The following is a 12,211-nucleotide window of genomic DNA, read 5'->3' as shown; positions in this document are numbered from 1 at the left end:
AATGACACATCACACTCCTTGCTTCTCACAGTATTTCTACTTCTCACAATAGTATTGCTCAGATAGTATTGCCATTTCTCGCGGTGTCAGTTTTCATTGTATTGATCACGTAAAATAAACGTGAACTTTTAACGTGCAATAAAGGGAGTAATGTAACCGAAGGCTGAGGGAAAGGAGTTCGAAGGTAGCGTAATGTAATATTTAATGTTGCCTTATTATAACGCTTTACATGGAAAAAAAAGTTAATGTTAACATATGGATTAAAAGCTGAACATATGTAGTAATTACATTAGTGGTATAATTGTGTTCCCTAAAATCATCAGGCCAGTTTTATAATTCTGACCTGTTTTCAAAGAAGCTTAAGACACGAGGGCTAACCTTCCTTGCATGTTTTCCATAAAGACATGAATACTGAATAGTGTGCACAATGGAACATGCAAACTTATACCTATACAGTTTTTTTTAATTGGTATGTTTCTGAAGTAAAAACAACCGAAAAAAAATGAATAATAAAAAAAAAGCAATGAAGTAATTCGAATACCATAAATATCGTAATGCATTTATAATTTTTGAGGAAGACATCGATGGTGAAATCTGAAATAGCGGTTAGGAGCACGTGACGGCAAAGTGGTGGATGACTCTAGTGATTCTTTTCGAGAGAACTGCTGGTTTCACCACAAAATTGAATATCACAGAACCAGTTACAGTGTACCAAAGACCTGGTATAAGCGTGAGGTTCCATGTAATGGAGTGGGCGTGGTGAATGAACAAGGCCATGGTTACAGGCATCCTATAGGTAAGTGTCATTGCATATTTCACCTATAATCATCTCATCGGTAGCTTATGTAGTCAGAAAATGTGCAGAGGCTTGGTCATGGACCCTTGAATGTGGTACAGGGAGAATAATTAAATGTTTACAGTATCTGAGGCGTTCACATGCAGTGTGAAGGTGTTGCCTGCTTCTGTACGTCAATCCCGTGATTCTGTCTGTGACGGATATTTGTGCAAATATCGTCGTAGAGCCATAAGGAATTTGTAGTTGGTGAAATTTTCATATTATTCAGTGATTGCCATATATCTTGCTAAATTTAACAATGTACGGAGGTTGGCCTACCATTAATAAAAATCTTATATGTATACCGGTAATATGGTCACATCACACCATGATTCAGGTATATATAGTTTAAGATCACCTTACATTCTGTCGTGTGAAACATGTAGATTCATTTTTGGATCATAACAGTGGGTCTCCATGCGTTAATCTCTGCTTTGGTTAATCGAGCTACTCAAATAGATGTTTCCGTGTTTAAAACATTACTGCTTCATCTTTTGTTGCTGTGTATTTGTTTTAGAGGAGTTGAAGTTATTAAACAAAATTAATCTTGATCTTTCCAACAAAAGCTGGCTTTTGCTGTGTCGTAATTACTGGGTTTGCTCTTGAGTTACCATCAGGGGCGTAATTTCGGCAGATTCTTTTAGGGGCTAGAGGAATGGCTACCAAACTGTTCCATTATATTACCCGTTCACTGACTTCAAGTTTGTGTTACCTACATCTTCAGGTGTAAGTGCAATAGTATATATATCTGGTAATAGAACATAAATAGTATAAAAGTTTATTTTAACACTATATTATTGAAGTTAAACAAGGTAACGGTCTTTTCTACTTTTATCCCAAAATTCTTATATTTTTTTTTTTTTATGTAGGAGGGGCACCGGCTAAGGGTAACAAAAATTGATAAAAAAAAAAAAATGCTGGTCCCCAAATAGGGTCCAAAGCGGTAGTTAGAAATTGAAGGATAAGTGTCTTGAAATGCTTTCGAAGGAGTTCAAGTCATAGGAAGGTGGAGATACAGAAGCAGGCAGGGGATTCCAGAGTTTGCCAGAGAAAGAGATGAATGATTGAGAATACTGGTCAACTCTTGCATTCTTGGACAGAATAGGGAGTGAAAGAAAGAAGAAAGTTGTGTCCTTCATGTCTGGGAAGGCCCATCCAAAGCCCCTGTCCCCATTTCTCAATTGTCAATCATAGTATCGCGATTTGTCCACATGATCTTGATCTTGATGGTACAGGTGGCACAGGATCACTCCTGAGCCAGGCATTTGGATCGGCAACTCCTGTAGAAGGGGGGAAAAGAAAAAGAGAAACGAACAGCACCCTCTATCCTAATTGTTCATACATCTGGCATGCCACATTCTCTCCAGAAACTCTTTCACCGCCTCAGTCATCCTTTCAATCGCCTCTTCACAGTCCCAGCAACAACACCATCCACTCTTTTCCTGTCTTCTCCACTCTTTCATTCCTATCATGCTCTAACTCAGTCAGTATCACTTGCATCATCTCATTCCTGTCTCTGGCATACTTCACACACTCCAGCACCACATGTTCCACCATCTCATCCTCTCGCATGTCACACATCTGGCACACTTTGCTGCGGGACTCAGACCACCTGTAACTCCTTGCATTCACATACATACACTGTGCCCTCGCTCGGAAGAGAAGATCACTGCCCAGGCTTCCATCATACCACCTTTCATACCTCAGGGCTCCTTTCTCCTTGTACCATTCCAGGGTCTTCTTTATTTCCATCTCATTCTTCCATTCATTCATCATCTGCATAAAGAAGCACACATACTTTATCGTTCCCCACACTTATCCATACATTCATTCTTCTCATCCTGGCTGCTAGCTCCTCTGTATACAGGCTAAAAAGGGTTGGTGATAATATACAGCCCTGCCTAACTCCTCTCTCACTCTTCACCCAGTCTATTTCTGTCTCCTAGTCTGTATCTAGCACTTGTGTCCACGTACATACTTTGCACTATGTTAACTATCTTTGCACTCAGTCCAATCTTTTCTAAGACTTTACCTAGCATTTCTCTGTTAACTCTATCATAAGCTTTTTCTATATCCAGAAAACCTAGGTACAATTTACCCACATCCTTCTTTTTCTTCTCAATCATTTCATTCACCACAAACATATTGTCCTCAGCTCTCCTATCCACACGAAAACCATTCTGTTCTTCACTCAGCACTCCAGCTCTCTCAATCCATTTACACAGTCTCTCATTCAACACTGCACTGAAAACTTTACCTATTGTATTCACTAATGCAGTTGGCCTGTAGTTCTTCAGCTCATTCTTACTCTTAAATCCTCCCTTTTGCAACAGACACACTCGGCTCTCATTTACTTTTCTCGATCTTGATCTTGATGGTACAGGTGGCACAGGATAACTTCTGGACCAGACCTTTAGATCGGCAACTCCTGTAGAAGGGGGAAAAAAAGATAAATGAACAGCACCCTCTATCCTAATTTTTCCTACACCTAGCACGCCACATTCTCTCCAGAAACTCTCACTGCCTCAATCATCCTTTCATTCGCCTCTCTACACAGTCCCAGCAACAACACCATCCACTCCTTTCCTGTCTTCACCACTCTTTCATTCCTATCATGCCCTAACTCAGTCAGTATCACTTGCATCATCTCATTCCTGTCTCTGGCATACTTTACACACTCCAGCATCATATGTTCCACTGTCTCATCCTCTCCCATGTCACACATCTGGCACACTTTGCTCTGGGACTCAAACCACCTGTAACTCCTTGCATTCACATCCATACACTGTGCCCTCGCTCGGAAGAGAAGATCACTGCCCAGGCTTCCATCATACCACCTTTCATACCTCAGGGCCCCTTTCTCCTTGTACCATTCCAGTGTCTTTTTTCTTTCCATCTCATTCTTCCATTCATTCAGTCCCACACATTTCACTTCTTTGTCTATCTCGTTCTTCCATTTTCTCACATCCCATTCAGCTCCCACTCTGCCTCCTCTTGTTACCACCCATTCACGCTCATTTTGGTTCCTCTCTGCTATTCTTATCGCCCACACAACTTGCAATCCATTCCTGTCTGTCATTCTCATGCACCTCTTCCTCCATTTGCTTCCACTTTCATTCCACAGGTACACCTTCCTTGCTTTTCTTGCATCATTCATTCTCTCAAGCCAAATCTTGTACCTAAGTGTGGCTTTTGTGAGTCTTTCCCTAAAGGTGCTCCATCCCATATCACCTCTCAAGGCTTCAACTACTGTGTACCTTGGTGCACTCAGTGCCATCCTTGCTACTCTATTCTGGCCCACTTCTAACTTATCAATTTCACTTTCATTCCATGCAGTCACATCCATACCATACATTATACTTGGCACAGCCACACTCTTCCACACTTCTCTCAACACATCATACTTACTTGCTCTCATCCTTGCTGCGCTTCCCAATTGACCTACCTATTGGTTTACCATACTTATCTTTTCATTCTTTGCCTTTCCACTCCCACTAGGACTCATCCACATCCCTAAGTATTTGTAATCTTGCACCTGCTTCAACTCATTCTCTCCAAGTCTCCATACCACATTACTTTCATCCTCTGACCTATTCACAATCATTCCCTTGCTTTTCTCACTGGTAAACCTTACTTCAAAGTCTTTTACATAGCCATCCACAACATCCAACAAACTTTGAAGCTCATCTACTGATTCACTCATAACAACTACATCATCTGGATAAAGAAGCACACATACTTTATCATTCCCCACACTTACCCCTACATTCATTCTTCTCATCCAGGCTGCTAGCTCCTCTGGATACAGGCTAAAAAGGGTTGGTGACAATATACAGCCCTGCCTAACTCCTCTCTCACTCTTCACCCAGTCTGTTTCTATATCTCCTAGTCTGTATCCAGCTCTTGTGTCCACATACATACCCTACTTTACACTATGTTAACTAACTTTGCACTCAATCCAATCTTTTCTATGACTCTACCTAGCATTTCTCTGTTCACTCTATCATAAGCTTTCTCTATATCCAGAAAACCTAGGGACAATTTACCCCCATCTTTCTTTTTCTTCTCAATCATTTCATTCACCACAAACATATTGTCCTCAGCTCTCCTATCCACACGAAAACCATTTTGTTCTTCACCCAGCACTCCAGCTCTCTCAATCCATTTACACAGTCTCTCATTCAACACTGCACTAAAAAATTTACCTATTGTATTCACTAATGCAGTTGGCCTGTAGTTCTTCAGCTCATTCTTACTCTTAAATCCTCCCTTATGCAACAGACACACTTGGCTCTCATTCCACTTTCTTGGCACTCTCTCTTCATCCCACACTCGGTTGAATAATTCAGTCATTCTATCTATCACTATCTCCCCACCATTCTTGTAGAACTCATACGGTATATCATCTGGACCTGCTGCCTTGCCATTCTTCTGCCTTCTGACACACCTCTCCACTTCCTCCATACTGATTCTTTCATCCAGTTCATCTGCATTCTTCCTTTCAAGTGTCACACATCCTACTTTCACACTAAACATCTCACCTACCCCACCTACTTCTTCCCACAACCCTTTGATTGCCTCCCTGATTCCCTCCTACACCATCCACTTTTAGGCTCTCCACACTGCCTGACATATTCTCACCTCTCATGAACTTGTACCATTCATGGCCACCTTCCATACCTTTCTCCCCTAAAGATTGAATCACACTCCTTTCACTCTTCACTTTAGCATTCATTATCATTCGTCTTGTCCTAGCCTCTCATTCCTGTTGTGGTTGAGATGGACCCTGTCTCTCCCGAAGAATTTGTCCTGGTCGAGGATCCCATCCATGTCTAGGAAGCTCACGTTGCCCTTCTTCTCTGCCATCCATTCCATCTTGACCTTCATGAGCTCCATGCATATCTTGCGGTTCGTTTGTCTTCTGACCTTCTCGTACTGCACTCCTTCCCATGGGCACCACAGGACCCCCACCACGGCCACACACATCTTCTTTTCTTCTGCTGCCCTCACTGCTTCTATCACTTCCTTTACTGTTTCTTCAGCACCTACCTCTACTAAGTTGTTGCCTCCTTGAATCACTAGCAGGCTTCTCTCTTCCATTTCTTGCACTTCTTCCTTGACTTTCCTCTTGACATCTTGGATCTTAGCACCTCCCATGCTGGTGCACTCAATTTCCCTTCTCACAAAGTCGGGAGTCTTCCTTACCATGCTGTCTCCAATGACACGTACTGGGGCTTTCTTGATTACCATTCCCTTCTTGGGCGTCTGTCTGTTCTAGCCACTTCTACCACTTCTTGCTAGTCTTTTCTCTCTTCAGTCTTTGTCGTCTGTGCTTCTGCCTCTTTCATCAGGTTTTCTGTCTGGGTGCTCTGCTCCACTTTCTCTTCTTTTTCCTCATCCTGGTTCCTCCACTCATTGAGGCTCTTGCTCAGGCATTCCCTGCAGAGGAATACCAGAAGCTTGAACCCCAGCATCTTCATGTTGGCCTCCCTCATGCCCACACAGGCTACATGGAACCAGGCCATGCATCTCTTGCATGCTACAGCCCTTTGCCTGTTCACCACACTCTCCTTGCATGAACCACACGCACTCATCACCATCTTCAGGGTATTTCAGCACACAGGCAAGAGAAAATAAACCACAAAACTCAGAGAAAACTCAGAGAGCAAGGCAAAGCCACTTGTACACACTGCCGATCTTGATTGATGGTACAGGTGGCTCGGGATCACTCCTAAGCCAGGCCTTTGGATCAGCAGCTCCTGTAGAAGCTTACCTGATCCTTATCTTGATGTTACAGGTGACGGGATCGCTCCTGAGCCAGACCTTTGGAACGGCAACTCCTGTAAAAAAAAAAAAAAAAAAGACACCCAGCTATGAACTAATCCAAAATAAAATGACCTGAACCAAATATAACCCTTAGTAACTAAAATATATATATATATATATATATATATATATATATATATATATATATATATATATATATATATATATATATATATATATATATATATATATATATATATATTTTTTTTTTTACAGAAAGTTTCTTTTCTTATCCATTTGAGTAAAAAAAAAATATGTACCTCAGTTTTAATTTCAAAAATTGTAAATATTTTTTTATTGATATATCAATTTCTGATGAGAGAAATATCTCCCAGTGATGCAATGGGGAGTTTTCAGAACTAGTGGTTGTCACCAGTTGGCAGCACAGACACAAACTCTTCTCTCATACAAGCAATATTAGATATACCTACAGTGTTATTCTATTTACATGAAAAATGCAATGGGCTTATATAATATATTTTTCTACGTAATTCCCTCTAAGTAGTAACACAAGTAAAATCAAACTCTTTTCATGAACAGATGTATATAACTTGATTTTCTAGTGAATCGGCATTTAGATTTATTTGGTCATCTTAAGATTTCCAAATGAATACACTCTTGATTGGAAACGTCTTAATCTAGACGACAGTAAACATAAAGACAACATGTCTGTGACAGTCAAAAGTCCAAATTACATAGATCTCCTTCCTAGTTTATGGAAACGGCAATTTTAATAAAAAAAAAAAATTGGCAACTCGAGTGTTGTCCTGGCAATAGTAATGCTGTATCTCTAACCAAAACAAACACTTGACTCGGCCGCACTGGTTGAACTTAAGAAACATGTTGTTGGACAAGAAGTTGAATGTTGCTGTGGTGCACATCTCCACTATGCCCTAAGCAATGGATTACAGTAGCTGGACACTACAGCAGCAGCAGGATCGCCTGAGAGATCTTTGTTTTGGTTCTTGATTACTTTGCCTTGTCGCTCGCTTCGTGAAAGGGATGCTAAAATCCCCACAAAAAAAAAAACCTAGAGCCATATATCATGATGTTACTGAGTAGGTTGTGTCATACTACATAGTACTGTGTGATTTTTTATATTTTTTTCATTGTCCAAATCAATAGTTTTTATACTTGTAATATGCGTTATTTAAGATAATCCTAGCAGTTTACTTGATAATCACGCACAAAAAAAAAAAATTAATTTGACCACATTCTCTCAATATTATCCATACCGGATAATGAAAAGTCGATACGTCATTTCAATAGTATCATGATGATCAATGTTCTATGCATCTTTACGCACCTGGGATTTACTACAACAACATTTTAGCTCTCTTTCCTACTGTTAGATGAGCAGCAACGACGTCTAATGTCTTCCGAAAACTCCCCATTGGGAATACGTCGTGGCCTGCTGGAGTTAGTTGAGTATCAAAGATGGTGGAATGGAAAGTTTCGTGCACTAAGGCCCCTTTCACACAAGGCGTGAAATTCACGCCGCGTGAAAAATCACGCGGCGGGAAGTTCACGCCCAACCTAAGCAGACATACAAAATGCATACTTCTGTTCAGACGTGGCAGTTTTTTCACGCGGCGTGAATTTCACGCCTCATGCCGCGTGTGTGTCTGTTAAAAACGAAGCGTGAAATTTCACGCCAAAGTTTAGCTTCCAATGGTGTTCAATGCTTTCTTTCACACTCAGCGTGTTTTGTCACGCCGCCACCTGGCAGTACAGTTCAGGCAGCGGGTAATGTGGACGTGTGCATCTCCCGTACTGAATGAAAATCTACAATAGGTAAAAGGATAATTAAAGTCATTTTTTATTGTTACTGAATGTGTACTTATGTAATAAATACATAAAAATAGAAAAATCTAAATTCTTCTTCTTTACTCCTTAAACTCACTATCTTGTGCACCCAGCAGCGCCTTCTTTTCTTTTTTTGCTGTCTTTTATACAACAAATATAAAAGGAGGGCTTTTTTTTCTTTACTCTGGGCAGCCATTTGTTCACCTGTTTTTACACACACTTGTGAGTTGTGACCACTCTCGGAGCACAGCAATGCAATAATGAAACAGAATTCCAGGAGTCAGGCGTGAAAAAAACCACCACGTGTGAACGATTGAGCGTGAACTTCCCGCTGCGTGATTTTTCACGCGGCGTGAATTTCACGCCTTGTGTGAAAGAGGCCTAAGCGTACCAAATCCACAAGCCATCACTAGTAGCCCTACTGCGTGATTACCAAGATCCCAACCTTGCCTTCAAGACACTCGTACACACCATGGTCTTCCTCCAGAAAACTGGACAACTCACCAGCTTGTGTGGGAACGACATCTCTTTAAGGTGAGGCTTGTGTACGTTGGCCTCTCTCAGTCTTGGTGCTGGTTTATAGTGTGATAAGTTTTGTAGTGTGTGTGTGTATGAGAGAGAGAGAGAGAGAGAGAGAGAGAGAGAGAGAGAGAGAGAGAGAGAGAGAGAGAGAGAGAGAATTGAAGATGCATTAGAAAGTACAGTAAAATCCCTCTTCTCCGGCATCAACGGGACCGCCGACATGCCGGATACTTGAATATTGCTGGATACTTGAATAGAAGTGAAATTATGTCCACAATCACCACCCTACACTCATGCATCTTACCATAACAAAGATCAGCTGATCTTAATCAGCAGCTGATCTGATCAGCTGCTTAAGTGTAAGCACAACACGCTTCCTCTTTTCTACAACTTTAGGCATGATGAAGGCGTCAGGCGATAAACAGTGCACACGTGGGACTGAGTCACTGAGTAAACACAGTGCAGTGGGCTGCGGGTGGCGTGAAGCAATGCGCTCTGGTGGCAAGGGGACAAAGTATGCCTCGCATGGGAATTTTAATCGATTTTATGAGTACACATTGATTTTTTATTGATTTTAAGGCTCGGGGAGAAATGTGCCGGATACTTGAAGCTGCCGGATACTCGAATGCCGGATGAGAGGGATTTTACTGTATATAGAATGCTGGTATATATATATATATATATATATATATATATATATATATATATATATATATATATATATATATATATATATATATATATATATATATATATATATTATATATATATATATATATATATATATATATATATATATATATATATATATATATATATATATATATATATATATATATATATATATATATATATATATATATATACCAGCATTCTATATACAGTAAAATCCCTCTCATCCGGCATTCGAGTATCCGGCAGCTTCAAGTATCCGGCACATTTCTCCCCGAGCCTTAAAATCAATAAAAAATCAATGTGTACTCATAAAATCGATTATATATATATATATATATATATATATATATATATATATATATATATATATATATATATATATATATATATATATATATATATATATATATATATATATAAAGTTGCAGTTTAACACATTAACATTACATCCTATCTTGTTTTTCTCTTCCCTTATCCCCAACAAGCTTGGGGACCTTGTGAGAAAGGGTAAATTTTTACTCTTGCCCCAGTCTCTCAATTCCAGGGGAAACTTTTTTCTTGTAGTTTTCTGATTTTTTTTTTTTTTTAATGAATCTGCATGATGTTTTTCCCACAAATTATTAGTTCTTATTTTTTTACTCTTATTGCACCCCCCATCAAAAACTAATGTTTTGTGGTAAAAACAGATAGCAGATTAATACAAAACTGACCAAAATCTACCAGGAAAAAAAAGAAGTTTTGTCCTTATAAATTAGTAACAGCAGTGACACTTGCATGTATCCCACAAGAGGATTGGCTACCACTTGCCTGTGGCTGCCCTGTGGCTCACCACCACCACCACCACCACGACCACCACCACCACCACTTGACCCAACCTAACCAAACTAATTTAACACTAACCTTACCTACCTAACCTAACCAAATTAATCTACCCTAACCAAACTAACCTTACCTACCTATCCTAACCAAACTAATCTAACCTAACCAAACTAATCTAACCTGACTAAATTAACCTTACCTACCTAACCTAACCAAACTAATCTAAACCAAACTAATCTAACCTAACTAAACTAACCTAACTAAACCATACCCAACCAAATTATCACAAGCTAACTAAACTAGCCTAACTAAAGTTGTCTTCTTCAGTTCTTTGCCAGTGCCTCGGAAATCAGCATTTTCTGACATATTCCTTTCGTGCAGGTCTCCTGGAGCTTCAGAAACTTACAACTACCCCAGGCCGCAAGCTTTCTAAGTGCTTGTGAGAATTGTGGGCAGGGAGTGGGGTGGAGTGAAAGACAGCCACTATCGGGCAGTGATGCAAACATATTAGACGAAAATAAGCTGATGTGCATGTATTATTTTCATTAGAATCTTGAACATACAAAATTATATGTATACAAATCAGCCATGAGTAAAAACCATTATTAAAACTATGTAGCATTAATTGTTTCAAATTAAGTGAATAGTAACATTTGGTTATAATATGCAAGTAACAGTCAAGGCTTCCAGTGGCTTGACTTTACATACAGGTAAAGGTGTATGGATGGCCTTCCTGTCTTGGTCCATGACTTCTAACACATCATTGTGTTCAGATACAGTGCCTTAATGCAGTGTGAGGTCATGACTGATACAATGAATTCACACTAAAATACTCTTCAGAGTGGCTTGTATTTGCACAGGTGATGAAGTAAGACAGGTCTGAAGAAGCAATATGTGGACAGTGAGGCAAGGGACCTCGCTCTCATCTCTGTGAATGACTTGGAACATGGAGAGCTGCTAAACTTACTCCCTGCATCACAATTTCTCCCTTGCTCCATTCCATAATTGCTGATAATAGACTGCATTTGGTTATATTATAATACTTGCAGTGTGGACAGAATAGGATAATAAATGGGGATACCTAAGAGATGAATGCACACAAAACATGGAAATAGTGTGAAAATATCAGCAAAGAGGCGCTTCAACATTTAATTTCATAACTGCCATATGTACAGTACCATGCAGCAAGTTTTACTAGTCATATTGGTCAACATCAGGCATCATTTTGACCCAGAATGTCTTAACTAGGCTATGGCATATTACTATATGCCAGTTCTTTGAATATAACAACTATTAAACAAGAGTAAATAATGTGTCTGCCTGTCTCTTTCATTCGATCAGAAAAATGCAAAGAATCACTCCTATGTGATTGCTTTTATTCAACAGACAATATTGCAAGGCCTGGGAGACTAGCACTTAACTTCTAAATAGCATAAACTTCAAGGAGTGAGTGGTTAAGGCTGCTGTAGTCTCTGTGAGAGACACATTGCCAGTGTATGACACATTTTCCTTGGGCAGCATGCCAGGCAACTCTGCTGGTCTGTTTTTCAGTGGTCAAGTGGGCGGAGCTCCGAGGAGCTAAAATTCTAAGGACTGAACAAGGTGCCTTAACCAAACTAGCCTATCCTAATTGGCAAAGTTAAGAAATTAATATGAAGTCATCACCTTGTTTATCTTCATAAAATCTGACAATGCACTGGAAATAATTGTGGCAACATCCACCACTGA

The 12,211-nt window shown here is 39.8% G+C and overlaps 1 long non-coding RNA gene across 1 annotated transcript in view; it reads left to right on the top strand.

The window, feature by feature from the left end:
• Positions 1-33: 33 nt before the first annotated feature.
• Positions 34-12,211, top strand: part of LOC135100835 (uncharacterized) — a 14,506-nt gene continuing 2,328 nt past the window's right edge. Inside the window, exon 1 of the long non-coding RNA XR_010268934.1 lies at positions 34-796. This is a non-coding gene — a long non-coding RNA (uncharacterized LOC135100835). The remainder of the gene's footprint in view (positions 797-12,211) is intronic.

The sequence above is a fragment of the Scylla paramamosain genome, chromosome 5, assembly GCF_035594125.1.
Source record: "Scylla paramamosain isolate STU-SP2022 chromosome 5, ASM3559412v1, whole genome shotgun sequence".
Classification (NCBI taxonomy): Eukaryota; Metazoa; Arthropoda; class Malacostraca; order Decapoda; family Portunidae; genus Scylla; species Scylla paramamosain.
Note: the sequence above shows the minus strand (reverse complement) of the source record. Positions and strands in the feature narration are given on the sequence as shown.